The sequence below is a fragment of the Leptosomus discolor genome, chromosome 5 (genome assembly GCF_034619465.1).
Source record: "Leptosomus discolor isolate bLepDis1 chromosome 5, bLepDis1.hap2, whole genome shotgun sequence".
Taxonomy (NCBI): domain Eukaryota; kingdom Metazoa; phylum Chordata; class Aves; order Leptosomiformes; family Leptosomidae; genus Leptosomus; species Leptosomus discolor.
The window spans coordinates 35,764,472-35,779,366 of NC_141395.1; positions in this window are offsets into that span (position 1 = coordinate 35,764,472).

Sequence of the window (14,895 nt, forward strand, 5' to 3'; positions counted from 1 at the left end):
AGGGATTGAGAGCAGCCCTGCCAAGAAGGACTTGGGGGTGCTGGTGGACAAAATGCTGGATGTGAGCCAGCAATGTGTGGCCCAGAAGGCCAACCGTGTCCTGGGCTGCATCAAAAGCAGCGTGGCCAGCAGGTCGAGGGAGGTGATTCTCCCCCTCTACTCTGCACTGTTGAGACCACACCTGTAGTGCTGTGTTCAGCTCTGGGGTCCCCAGCACAAGAAAGACATGGACCTGCTAGAGCGGGTCCGGAGGAGGTCACGAAGATGTTCAGGGGGCTGGAGCACCTCCCCTATGAGGACAGGCTGAGAGAATTGGGGTTGTTCAGCCTGGAGAAGAGAAGGCTCCGGGAAGCAGCCTTCCAGTACTTAAAGAGGGCCTATAAGAAAGATGGGGGCAATCTTTTTAGCCGTGCCTGTTGTGATAGGACAAGGAGTAATGGTTTATACACTAAAGGAGGCTAGATTTCGACTAGATATAAGGAAGAAATTTTTTACAGTGAGGGTGGTGAAACACTGGCACAGGCTGCCCAGAGAGGTGGTAGGAGCCCCATCCCTGGCAACACTGAAGGTCAGGTTGGACAGGGCTCTGAGCAATGTGATGCAGCTAAAGATGTCCTTGCTCACTGCAAGGGGGTGTTGGACTACATGACCTTTTAAAGGCCTCTTCCAACCCCAACTATTCCATTCTATGAATTAGCAAGAATGCATTCTGGCTTCCATGCTTTTCCTGTAACTTGGTACGCTAAGTCCGAAAAAAGAGCCCAAAAGGTATAACTAATCATATAGTATACTAGTAGAATAAAAGCTAAGTGCTAATACATCAGAAACGTTTCCTAACAGGCTGTATACTGCACCACAACATTATAATTTCAGTGCCTTGTTATTCTGCCAAACAAAATGTTTGTCATTTTTAGTAATCATGCAATACATCATGCTCACCTAATCCACTTGCTTCTATCATGCCTCTGTAGGAATACAAAGATAATAAATGCTGAAGGTCATCTGTAGAAGAGAGTATGTTCTGGAGTTAGAACCTACAAAGATTTTTTTCCCCTTAATATATTGTGAAATATATATTGTACCATTTCATCATCACGACAGTACTGAACACAACAAGCAAATGCTATACCCTCACACTGATGCTCTGTTTCTTACATTTTCTTCAAATAAAGAAATGCAAAAGGTGAAGAAGTGGTAATTTCACATTTCGCAATAACATGTTTTTGTTTCTAATCCAAATTTGTACTATTTAAGTTGGACATTCCAGACAGAAGATAAAACCATTAACTTATTCCACATGTAATGACTTTGTGGCTCTACTTGAGCCTGTACAGCTGAGCACCTCCTATCCCCCTGAAGTCAGCAGAAGCTCTAAATCCCCAGCCCCACCTCTGCAAACTCAGGTTTTAGAGACGTCATCCACTCTACCATCTTCTTGTCTACTGACACAGAATCCAACCCACAAAAAGTCTGAAACACGTATTTAAGTGTTGTTCGCACCTAAACTGACACCTCACTCATAAGATTCAAACCCTGCTTAATAAAAAGTTTAAACACTTTTACTTGCCTCTCCGTACTTTTTCTTGTAACTATACAGTAACAGTATTCCAACTGTACTTTCCACAGTAAAAGCAGAACAAGAGAAAAGGACACTCTGGAAGATACCACACTCTAATGCAGTGTTGAAGGTTGGGTCAGAAGGAGCAATGGAACTGGGAATCACTGACCCAATGGCTCTACACTTTTTTACTTACTTGCAGTTCATCCTACAGTACCTGAAGCCATTCACAAAGCTGCCTGACAGCAAATTGTTATTCAGAAACTCATTCATATTGCACTGTTCACAGTAACCAATTTCAAGAATCACATTCATAGAGCAGCTGTCAGGAAAAAGACATGGATGTGCAGCATAAACTCGAATATAAACCGGTGAATTGTCTCAAGGCATAGACATCTCAGAAATCATGCAGAGAGGTTCTTTAACTGGAATTACCAGAGAAAGACACGGAAGTCCCTTTGCTGTGCTCTGTTCTTGTACAGAACCTAACAATTTGTCTCAGAGTACAGCAGCAGCTCTTCAGTTTTAAGTAGTTGGTAAAACAGTATTTGTAACATTGAGTAGCACAACCTCTCCTCATTTACACCATCTGATTATCATAATAACAATAAAAATACAAGTGCATGACACACAAAAATTGTAAAGAATTTTTTCACTTACACATTTCAAAAGATTTGGTAATCATACACCAGTCAGTACTACCCACACCATATACAACACATTGGAACGGAAGTACCCATAAGAAACTCAGCTATCAGAATACACTGCAAATTATAAAAGTTTCAGTACATAGTGTAATTTCTTCCTAATATTCCATTTTTACTCTAAGAGAGGGAAGATGCCTCTTTATAATTATAGCTTAATAGAAACTATGCCAATTTTAGAAGACACCAAATAGCACTTAGTCAAGGCTATAAAATCTGTGCAAGGTACAGCATACTTGACATCTCAGAGCAAAATGTTCCAAACCATTTAAACTTTGCTCTTTGAAAACTCCTGGATGAATAATCACATTTGTCCTAGTGGACATATACAGCACACCCCACACAAATACACTTCCCTTGATTATACTATTTAGAAAAGAATTCCAAACCTTAAATTCACATGAAAGGAAAGTCTCCACAGTCCTCAATAGCCTCAGTAAGCAATCAGTACTCCTAAAACTCCCCTTTCCAACTTTGTTTACACCCATCCCTGTCCACCTATCTTCTTCAGTTCATAGATGCACCCCCTATTGCATGCTTACAGAATTTAGATGTGATTAATACTCTCCTTTTTATTTTGCAAAATATTTTACATTCTTCTTCTGCAAGGCCAAGAAAATAACTGTTATAAATATTCTGGTCCAACAGATTTAAAAAAGAATGTGCTATTCTACAGATGGGATTAAGTCTTCACCATCTATGTATTTCATATTACATTTGGCTTTACTTACATACCCATAAAGTAAAGCTGACATTACAGGTTTGGGTTTGTTTTTTTTTTTTAAAAAAAAAAAAAAAAAAAAGGATCTGTGATGTAATGTGGAATAATCCTGACTAAATCATAATGCTAACATGTAAAGGCCTAAAGTAAATGCTGAGGTGGATGATAGAAGAGAGAAAGAAAAGCTCAAGTTCTCAAAAGAACTAAAGCCACCCTGCAATATACACGTTACTGCAGCTCCATACAATTATGAGCTACAGCAGATTAATGAAGGAAGCAGACAGAACATGGTTTAGGTAATAGCAACTGTATTCAAGTCAAAAAGAAATCTCTTGACAAGTCTGATGGTTGTCTAAACAACCTGTTGCCCATACAGTTTTTAAAAAAGGTTGGAAGAGGAGCTTTCAAAGGTTTAATGTGGTGCTAAGAGCTTTCAAGGAAATAAAAGTGAGCACATCAATTGGTACCAAAAAAAAAAAAAATTAAAAATCCACTAAGCCTAGTTCTTCTCTTAAGGTTAACTCAGGGAGCCAGACATTAGGTTAATTGTCAGGGGAGGAGAGCTCTGACTTTTACGGTTCAAAACTGCATTGTCCTCTATACAAGGAAAACACTAGGGAAAAAAATAAAAATAAATTATTAGTTTCACAGGTTAAACATAGTCATTTTAACACTTTAAATAAGAATGTATTTGCAAAGATCAAACTAAAGATGCAGGCATTCTTAAGCAGAGAAGAAATATTAATTCCTCCGTACAAAAGAAATTTATCCCAGGGATATTTTGAAGATTTCTAAGACTAGAGAAATGAGCAATATACACTGCCCTGATGCAACAACTATTTTAATACTATGTTTCAATTTATGCCCAAATAGCAGTTAGAATATCTCTGACCAGAGCATGGAAAACCTCCTTACAATTGCAGAGAAGTCCCAAAATCTGACTGTACCCTAAAAAACCAAAGGCAAACCAAAGAAATGCAATCTGTCTAAACTCCTACTTATCCTATAGTTTCTTGATAGGCAGCAGGTCCAGTTAAGGGTACACATGAATTGTTTTAACACATTAATATGGGAGGCTTAAAACTGATTCAGAGCACATCATCTTCAAGATACACATTTTCATTTGTCTCACCAGGTATTCAGGCAGCTGTGGGACTCAGCAGAGATCATTCCTTCATATTCCCCTACAGATACTGGGAAGGAGTAGAGAGGCATTTTAGTCAGATAGCAAAAGTCACTGGCTAATCTGAATTACTCTGCTCAGCAGAGACAAGCCAACTATAGCTCACTGACCAGCCTTCACCCTTGTGACAAGGGTTGATCTAACTGCCAGAACAAATAAAACAGTCAATGAACCCATTTTATTTTCAGACAACACACTTCATATTAGTTTTTGCTTGATAAGGTAACAAATTTGTTTTCTGCTTGTTCTATTATTCTCACTAAAAATCAATAATGTAGAAAACACAACAATTTACACACTGCAGGAGTGCTAGACAACAGAAATTTTCATAAAAACACAAAAGAACAATGAAACAAAAATCAGACAGGCCAGTGACTTGAGAGTTAACTTACAGTTCTAATGCTTATTTCTTATCCGACTATTCAATGTCACCTAACCATGCCTTGAAAACTGACCTGGAGAACAGAGACAGTGTGAGTGCACCATGCTGAATGAGTAAGCAAAACACTCCTGGAAAAATTACAAGAGACTCGCAGGAGTTTTCAGCTACTGGTAGCCAGTATTTATTTCAGAGGGCAAATTAAGTAGGAGAAGCTGACAGAAATTAAAATACATTTTGCTATATGATAAGTAAATACCATGTATGAATACAAATCTTTTACTACTACACCTCATTTACTAATATTAACCTTCTCCAAAAAAATTTTGTAAGAAACTAAATCAAAAGAAGATTATCAAAGAACTCCATGCAGTTCTACCGTGAAAACTAAAATACAGCTTCTTACCTTACAATGGAAAACGCCAGCCTGGAGTTCATTATCTAAGAAACGATCACACAAGTTTTTCCTCAATAGCCAGTCTTTACACATATACAAACCCCTTATTCTCACATAAACTGATTTGCAGATATACATACATATGAAAGAGCTGTTCACGACCGTAAACACAAAAGCTTGTCACAATACACTTTAATGCCAGAAAACAGCGGTATGAGATATCTTTAAATATCTGCGGTGTCAATGAAAAAATCCTAACCAAAACATTAAACTGTCAGAATATTTTAATTCATGTGGAGATTTTTAAAAAGCTTTTCTGATCTATACCCACATGCTGGCTCCAAAACACTTACAAGATTAAATAGTTTCAAGCAGATTACGACAGTCTCACGAGATCGAAAGAACAGTGATAAATCAGCCCACTAATTCACTATTAAAAAAAACGCATAAGGCAGTGAATTACTTTTCCTTATGTCTTTGAGGAATGAATAGGAGTATGTATATAGGCAAGCACATACACTTGTGTGGGTGTCTACATGCACAGGGCACCAATACCGTTTCCCTGCATTTTATACTTCAGTTACTGATTTAGCAGTACTGTTACCAGGAGAGCCTCAAAGCAGACTAGCAATCTTTCCTTCAGCTGCTTACTCCTTTCCCCTTTAAGTCTCAGTGGGGATGAGACAGGGACAACAATGCAAGGCTCAGAAGCTGTTGGTTTGCAATCATGAAGCACAAACTTCTTGATTTAGGAGTTGGGATTCGGAACTCTTTCCTCTGTACACTTTATGATGTAATTATAATATTCCTTCTTGCTCAACATGACTCATGCAAGACCACTTTGTTTTCTGTGTACTCAAGCGTGTGAGGACGCCAAGAGTCAGAGTTCCTCTGCGTTCAAGAGCAGCTTTGCCCTTGGAAGCTGTTCTGCACTGTGCTGAATTTATTCCCTCTTCACTGTAAAAAAAGGTTTGTATCGTAACCCTGTGTAGTACAGGATTTACCATTTGGTAAGGACGGTTTCCTCATATGGCTGCTATAGCCTGGAAAGTTCAAAGGACTGCTTACATTACCCAGAAATACTGGTGCACCTCCACCACAGAACGAAGAGAGGCAGATGAAACCAGTCCAGAACATAATTGCACTCACCATGCAGCAAACACAGTCTCTACAGCAAGAAACACCAGTGATTCCTTGAGGACATACTGCAAGTGCATCTCTCTGACTAGGAACTTTTGTGTAAAGATAGGAAAGTCACATATCACTGTAAAATCATGAGTCAAACATTTAAGAAGAACTGTTGAATATTTAATGGAAAGCTTCATGAAACATCACTAACAAACAGAGGTGACAATAGAAAAAAGAAACCCAAACATTTTAGTTGTAGACAGATTTCAGCATGTACTCCAGACATTATTTGTTACAACACTAAGGAAACAGGATAGTGATTATAAACATCGTCTAAAGACAGATATAAAGCTGGGGATGCAGCTAGAGGAGACAGGGAAGATGGAGAATAGACACAGTCAAGTTACATTTCACTGCTGGAAGCAGGGGGCAGTGCAGAATCTATAGCAGATTAACTGTATTAAATTGATTCCCCCACCCCACAAAGCCTTGGGAAATACTCCTTTTACATTTCAAAATCGACAATCTTGTGCTTGGTATGTTAAGTAAACAAGAGAGAATTGAGTGAGGAATCCCAGAAAAGTTTTCCAGTTTGCTAAGCTGACATGCATACAGAAATACAAAGCTGTGGTTAGGTTCAACTACCTATCACACTAATCATTCACTCCTGAAAAAGCTGGTTTTCAGGCTTCACTGCAGTCCAAATTGCAATACACAAATTAAGATGTTGAAACAGCCAATGTATAACTTCTCTTTTTAATGGGACTTCAAAACATCTGCCCATCAGAGGCAATCCTACATTCAACCTCACAGCCCTCCTCAGATTTAAGAACATGTTTCAAGTTTGAGACACCAAGGCGTCTCACAGATCAAGCCTGAACTTTTCAGCAAGCACTAAACTTTGTTCTCATACTTACAACAGTTTCATCATTTAAACCCCATGAAAATACAGAGAACTGATTGACGCCTGCTCCTCATCCCAGAGGAACACCCACAACACTATTTTAAGCAACTGGATATTGCTGATTTTTCCAGCACAGGTTCTCTAAATCTAGCAGTCCTATAAAAACACAACCAAAACTAGAATTGAAACCTTTCTCTGTACACCTGCAGCCTGCTTGCCTCAAGCTGATTTAAGGAAGCACATACTCTGCTTTTTTCCTCCTGTTTGGACAGCAATTTTGATGTAACCACTCTGACAAGTTACTCATTTGGGGCCAGTTCTAAAGAAAAGAACTTTTTTTATCTGGTGATAAAAGTTTGATTACGCTTGTGATTTATAAGAAATTATTTAAGTAAGGCCAGGTTACAGATGACAGCTTGCCTAAATCCATGCAGCCCAGAGCTGCATAAAACAGAATAACTTGAGCATCACAGCTCTTGAAAACATGATTTGTGTTGGTTTAATCTTTCCATAAGTGGGTATAGAAAGAAAACAGAACTATAATGCCTGGAAAGTAAAATTGCCAACACAAATATTGTAGCCTAAGTAATTTTCTAAATGGCCATACTACCTCCCAGTAATAAAATACATTTGCTCTGTATTCAGACAGAAAGTAGTAAGCAAATGCATTGACCAGCAAAATATAATTTAGTTTTAACTCTTCAATCCTGGGTTTATTTAGGAAAAGAACTCAAACAATTTGAAGTTTTCAAAATAGCAAATTAAAAACAGATTAAGAGCTCCAAATTGTACAATACTCAATCCCAACTAACCAATATCTCTTTTAACATAATGTAGATAGTGGCTATATATTGATATAGAGAAACTGACAGTGACATCACTTCATATGAGAAAATGCCCTCAGTACAGAGATTATCGAAAGGATTAATTTTACATCTTATGATACAAGAGATGTAGCTACTTTAACTGCTGCTGTTATCAAAATTCATGAATAAAAGTGATGTCAACATCCATTGATTCAGTAACATTCAGGATTGATCAAAAATGCCTTTGTTATTAAAGCTAGAGACTTTTGTACATTGAAACTCAACCAACTGCAAAGGACTGGCAGGGTTCAAAGATTAACCCTTGCCATCTGCACATGAATATGTATCAATTGTTCATTTGATTAGTAACAAAGAAGGCTAAAACATATACAGCATCATTTAAAGAAAGACTAAGGAGGTGATTTCAGCCCACAGGATTCCTGTATCAAATACAGTGACACCTTCAGAACACACACTGACCCCCCAGGTATTTTGCAGCACATCACTTCTAATCAAGGCTTCAAAACAAAAATAAATTTATCAAATCAGGATGGACAGGCTGAGATACTAGTAGTTGCCAACACAAAGGACTAGCATTAGTGAATCTGTCTGAAGGAAAAAACTCCATTCAGCTTCCAGGAAAACTTATTCCCTTTCTTAGTATTTTGAGATCATATAATGAACACTGTTGCCACATACTCTTCACAGAAAGCCTTTACCTGAGCTTTCAGAATGTCTCACACATTGAGTTCCCATGACTGTCTCTGCATCTCCTCAGATTTTTCTGAAAAGTTTCCTATTTATTACTATTTCACAGACCTACACTTGGAAGCACTGCTGATTATATCCCTTTTGCCACCCTGTAACAGCCCAAGCACACCCTAGCACAGTCCTTCAGTCCCAGCCTGGATTTCCCTAATACTTCAGAGTATCTCAGTTGAGATTAGAACCACTTGCAGCACATGGGATCCTCCTCCCACAACGCTGAGATTCTCCTGTGGATCAAGGTACAGTGGAGAGCATCTAAATCAAAGCCGTTGTCCCCTGCATGCTACCAACAGCACTCTTTCCATGTGCAGAACGCAATGGTTTAAAATAAACACTTTCTCATCCTCTACTATTGTATGTTATGACTGTGTCATAACACAAAATTGATAGGTAAGAGAAGGGGGGGGGAAATTGCCAAGCAACTAAGTGGAATCCTGCAAAAAATGAAGCTCAAGGAAACAGGGGAAAAAGTGTGAAGTATCTAGTAAATAAGACATTACTTTGGAAATTACAGTAGTACTTTTCTACAGTGATCATCGCTTTTAGGAGATCTTCACTGTTACTCTGCTCTTGGCTACACTTCATGAATTGGACACAATATTATCGTCTACCCTTGGCTGTATCCACTTTGTCCTTAACTACAGGCATGAAGCATCCAACCAAAGGCATGACATGAACCATGACTGCCCTCGTGGATGGAAGCAACACAAGGAATCAGGATCATGAGCTTCACTGAAAATCCCAGGATTCTACCAATGTTGCAACAGCATCACATAGGAAAATTCAGACCCACTTTAAAGAGAATTGGCTTAGTTGACACAAGACATCGTAAGACTTTAGAAGCATCACCCAGCTTCATCATTGATATTTCATCCTGTTTCTCAGGAGTAATCCAGGAAAGAAATGACAGAACAAAAGTGCAAAACTAGAAGTTGCATGGCACAATGCATGGAACACTGGAGTTACAACATTTTTAGCATCCACAGCAACTTCCTTGGCATCATCTCAAATTGCCCTGGCCACAGACACATTCTCCTTCTTTTAAGAAAAATCCTAATGGCCATCAGACAGAGGTGGTGAATAACAGTTAACACTGTAAACTATGTAGACCATCTACTGTTTACACTAAGAAACATTTCAGCATTTATTCGTATGAGGTAAAATGGTAGAGAAGTTACATAAAGCATGTCAACTGACATTTCAATCTTCAGATGTTTTAAATGTAAATAAGTAGACTGTATCCAGGAAAAGGTGAGGGAGGCAATACAAAAAACAAGCTTGCCAAATGACAAACCTACATTTAATTATCAATCACTAAGACTATACAGAAATACTTTGTGATTGCATATTTCAATCTAAAATAGACATATTGTATAGGCACTTACAAAACAGAAAAAATCCTTTAGCAAGAAGCAAGTTAAACAATCACCTTTTTGGAAGTATTTTAGATGAGTTCTCAACCATATCATCAGATATAGATCTGTAAAGAGCCTAATACCATTAAGATGGTTAAGTTCAATTTTCATCTGAATTTTTAAAAGCTCTCAAAGATTTTTATTTGTTAAACACATTCCATTACAGAAGCCTGTTTAGCTGTAATCAGAGACCTAAAGCCGGATATACTCCAACTTTGTTTTGCAAATCACATTACGTAAAGCAAGGATAAGCCTAAGTCACAGTGAAAAAAAATATGTTAGATTGATAAAACGCTTTTAGATAAGAAGCTAAAAAAAATTATCCCTGAACCAAAGCTATTAACAGGATTAAATTTAAATATCTCCAACAAACAAATTTCATGCAACGCAAATTCTAGATGCTACCTATAGGAAACATAACGCTCCATTTAACATTCTCTCAACATTGTTTAAGTAGGGATCCCATGGTCAACATGAATGCAGATATTCAGCAGTGTAAAGACTAAAATATAGTTTTACTAGATGCCATGCATCACTCTTACCCAAGGTCTCACCATTACAGTAAGAAACTCTGATGAGTTCCCATGAAGTAAGAGGCATCCTGTAGTATTTATGTGGATCTGGGAGGCTGTTACATTACACTTCACACCAGATAAAACACATTTCCCTCCTCATCTTCAACTCCATTACAGTAATGGCCTCTAGGACACCAGCCAGCCTCACTTCTACCACCACAGCTGCATTTCATGTAGATATTCTCCACAGTTTTAAGCAAACCCACTCACACCAGAATGAAATGCAACACACTCAGACAGGCACAGGCAATACATTTTATCTTACTCTGGTTTCCAATGGCTATCTAATGTCTCCCACTAAAATACAGTATTTGACTTTGTCATAATTTAGACGCAGACACCCCTGCAATGGATGAACAGGCCAGGGTCTTGGCAAGGTCATTTATAATTGTAAATGCATTCAGTATGTGTGTCATAAAAGCAGGACGTTACACAGTAAGTTAATTAGAAGAGAACATAAGGTACGTTTGTCTTGATCTTTTAACATGGGTGAAAATTATCTTTACAGAAACTCTAAAGTAAGAGTTCATACTGTTCATATTCTTTGGTAAATTTATCTTCCTGAAATATCATCCTGATTCTAGTGCTCATTTTTCAGACAGTAACTGGTCTCCTCCCCTCTTCCTATTTGAAACCATTTTTCAGTTTACATGCATCTTTAATTTTTTCCCTCCTTCATTGGTTAAAACTTCTCTCCATTGAGATGACAGAAATTACAACTTATACTGACTGATGACGGCAGATCAATACCCGCAGTAATCCACAATTTCTGGATGGGACTGCTACAAGGACCACGCATTTTGTGCTCTGTAACAGACTGCTACTGCTGGCTGTGGACAGCACACTATTCCAGTTAAACACAACTACGATGGAGTTCTGGTGATGCCATGCCTGGCAAACTCTTGACTAAATAAGCGAAGATACTGCTTCTCAACAATCTCTAAACACAATGTTATTGTAAAAAGGTCCAAATGCAGTACTGGCTGTACAAAGGAGCAACCATTATATACTCAAAACCTGCATGGCTGCTCCATAGCCTTCAATGTAGTAATTTTTATAATATCATAACTTCAGCCTAACAGCATCTTCCTGCTAGATTAGTGTTTGAACCAATCTCTCCTTTCCAAATGTGATGAAAAACCTATCAGGTATTGTTTCATTTGATAATCTTTATAATTGTTAAACATTTATACTTAGCAAAAACAGATAAAGAAAAGGACATGCCTTCGTATTTGCAGATTACAGGTGTGTCTACTACAAACACAGGTTCAAGCGTGTAATCATTCACTTTCCCACAAATACTATAGAGGGTAAAAGCCTGATGGACTCATTTGGACTGCTCAATTTTGCTTTTCTTAAGACCATTGCTAGACATTCTAACGTATCCTTTTAAGATGTGCATTGCCTTTTCAAGCCTAGAGGCACATTGTAATACTACCCTCACCCCATCTCCACCCGCGCAAAAAAAAAAGTCACCCTACCAGTTCCTGAATTTCATTAAGACATAATATTGTATCCACTTTCATTAAGATTAATACTTTGTTATAACAAATTATGTCTGGAAAATCTTTATGTGCACACATAATGATCAAAAGCACAATTGCCAAGTGGGAAAAAAATACCTTGAGTTTTTGGGATTCTATAAAGCATATATACGCAAAGTAAAATACTACAAACCAGTAGCAGATAGAGATCCTTTATTCAGACACCAATTTTAACCCCCAAGATCCAGCTCTACTAACCATACTAAGTACAATCACTTCTGAGGGCTTCCACAGAAGAGGGCAGGAAGGCTGGTGATGTGACTGTGATACAGCCGCTAGATCTAGACACAGTCAAGGTCCATACAAGGCCACCTCCAAGGGGATAACAAGGGAACCGACTTCTGACCCAACACAAGCTCCCTCCAACATCTCTACAGGAATTCCATCTGATCCGAGTTCTGCCTTCTCTGGCTGCATTCACCTCTCTAGGAAATAATTACTTTTTTTAAAAAAAAACACCTCATATATGTATTTTTCCATTTCATATAAGAAGCAACCTAAATCTGCAGTGGAGGGAGCAAATATTTACTTTTTAGAACAGTCAGGTATAAAACCATAATTGATTCTTGTCATATAGAGGAAAGACACGGACAGCATTTTAAAATATATTATGAAGAGATTGTATGTATGCACACAGTCCAACAGTAAACATATTTCTTCATAGACGCTTGTACTACTAGTATACTAAAACCAGTATTTAACTGCAAAAATGCAGCTGATCTTCTATTAAGGTACAGTAATGATCATACAGTCAAAGCCAAGAGAAATGTAGCCCAACTGGACAAACATTAAGATACATACACTCAGGAAAATCGAGGATATGAGAAACTCAGTAGAGACTAGCAAAATATGGAATCAGCATTTTGTAACAGTCAAGTCTTTGGTCAAGTAAACTTCAGAGTCTCATAATAGATTTTGCACTCATTTTACCTACTTTACCTACTATTGAGTTAAGTCAAACTTCCTTCAGCAGGGAAGAGGGTAGTCCAGCAAAGAAAGAACTGCAAAAACCGTAAGAAATTATATCAAGACATTAATGATACCAACATTGGATGCTAAACAAAGGAAAGATACTCTACCTTCATTTCACCTGAACTGTAGCTGTTAAAACTCAAGAGCACAAACACGCCCATACCCAAGCCCCTTATTACCAAGGCAAGAGCAAAGGATTTTTAATCACACAGAACTCCTAACAGGAGTTAAGTGACTGTTGAGTGAACAAAGAAAACTCTCACAGTGAGGCGGAAAGAGACATGAAAACCTCTTGCCAGCTCGTATCAAAGCCTCTGCAGGTTATCAGTTTCCCCAAGTGACAAATGCCCTGGCTGTCATCTGAAACCATTAAAAACCCTGGTTAATGCTTAAGCTCCTCTGACAGGTAGCTGGGACATGGGGGAAAGTTGATGGGAGCCTTCCCCTCTAGCTAAGTATAATCTGAATCAGACTTCTAATGCACTGGAGCCTAAGAAATTATTTTTTTCTTATTAACTAACAAAATCATTACTAAAAAAACTTTAAGTGATTAAAATACGCATGTTGATAATCACTACATGATAATCACAAATGAAAAGTACTTTTCACTTGCTGTATCTATAGAAGGAAATTATCACAGCTTTACCAGTTACTGGCCACATTTCAAAATGGGGTTTCAATAACCAGACCTATAAACAGATCAGAATCCCAAGGACATCCTTGTGTATCAAATCTATACCAATATCACAAATAACCACGCTAAAGCAGCGTATTCTTTGTGCATGAAATCATAAACAAACCTGAACAACGTCTTGATTGCAAGAAACATCGGCTTTATGATCATGTAAAAAGACAGAGAGAACTGCCACTGCAAGAACTCAACTCACATAAGCCTTAACAGTTAAAAGAGGCAGTGACTCGTATTGTACTGAAAAAAGTGGAATTGCAGCATAAAAAAAATTCTGCATGGTAAGCTTCTGAAGGCATTCTCCCTGTATTATACATGAAGTTGTCTCTTCCAGTACCATTCTGAGAAAGATTTCTAAGATCAAGGTATTTTTAGCTCCTTCCCCATATTGCCTATGTCATCCAACATGCTCTCCCCACAGCTACTATATCGACTGTGAAAGATCCATCAGTAACACATACTTTTTAAACACTTTTTTTGCCTTCTTTCTGGATATTTGCCAGCAGCAAAATGTCTAGCCTTCCTTTTTCGTAAGGTATTTGCTACCTAGGACTTTTAGCTATCCCTGCTCACATACCAAACAACTTCCAAAACTATGCCATAAACCCATTTCCTTCCTCCCTCGTTTTTGCAAAAATCTCCCCGTACAAACCAGAAAATGTAAGTTTGTGCTTTTTCCTGGAGCACATATACGCCATCTTTTCACAGTGTTATAATTTGGGGGGTTTCATTTGTAGGATAACTAAATTTACTGAAAAGAACAAGCTAAATAGTAAATTGTGGAACTTACTCATAATATTCCAGAAGCCAAGTAACGTACAACCTTCTTGAGCTTAATATAAGCAAATCCTCTGAATTCAGAGAGGCTTAGTTCAAACTTAGATTTACATATAATATGAGAGGCTGACATATCAAAATGATTTCTAGCAACCATTTACTTCAAAAAACCCACCACCCGCTAGCTGTAGATGATGTTGAATGCCTCCCACAGCATTCTCCTACAAAGACATGGTGTATATTCTACAAAATTCAGTACAACTGTTCTTTTTTTTTTTTTTTTACCGTGCACAGAACTGGAAAAAATATATTACTGCTTTGATTTTTAATTAAAAGCTGAACAGCTACTACAATACCTCTGTTCTCTCACAATTCA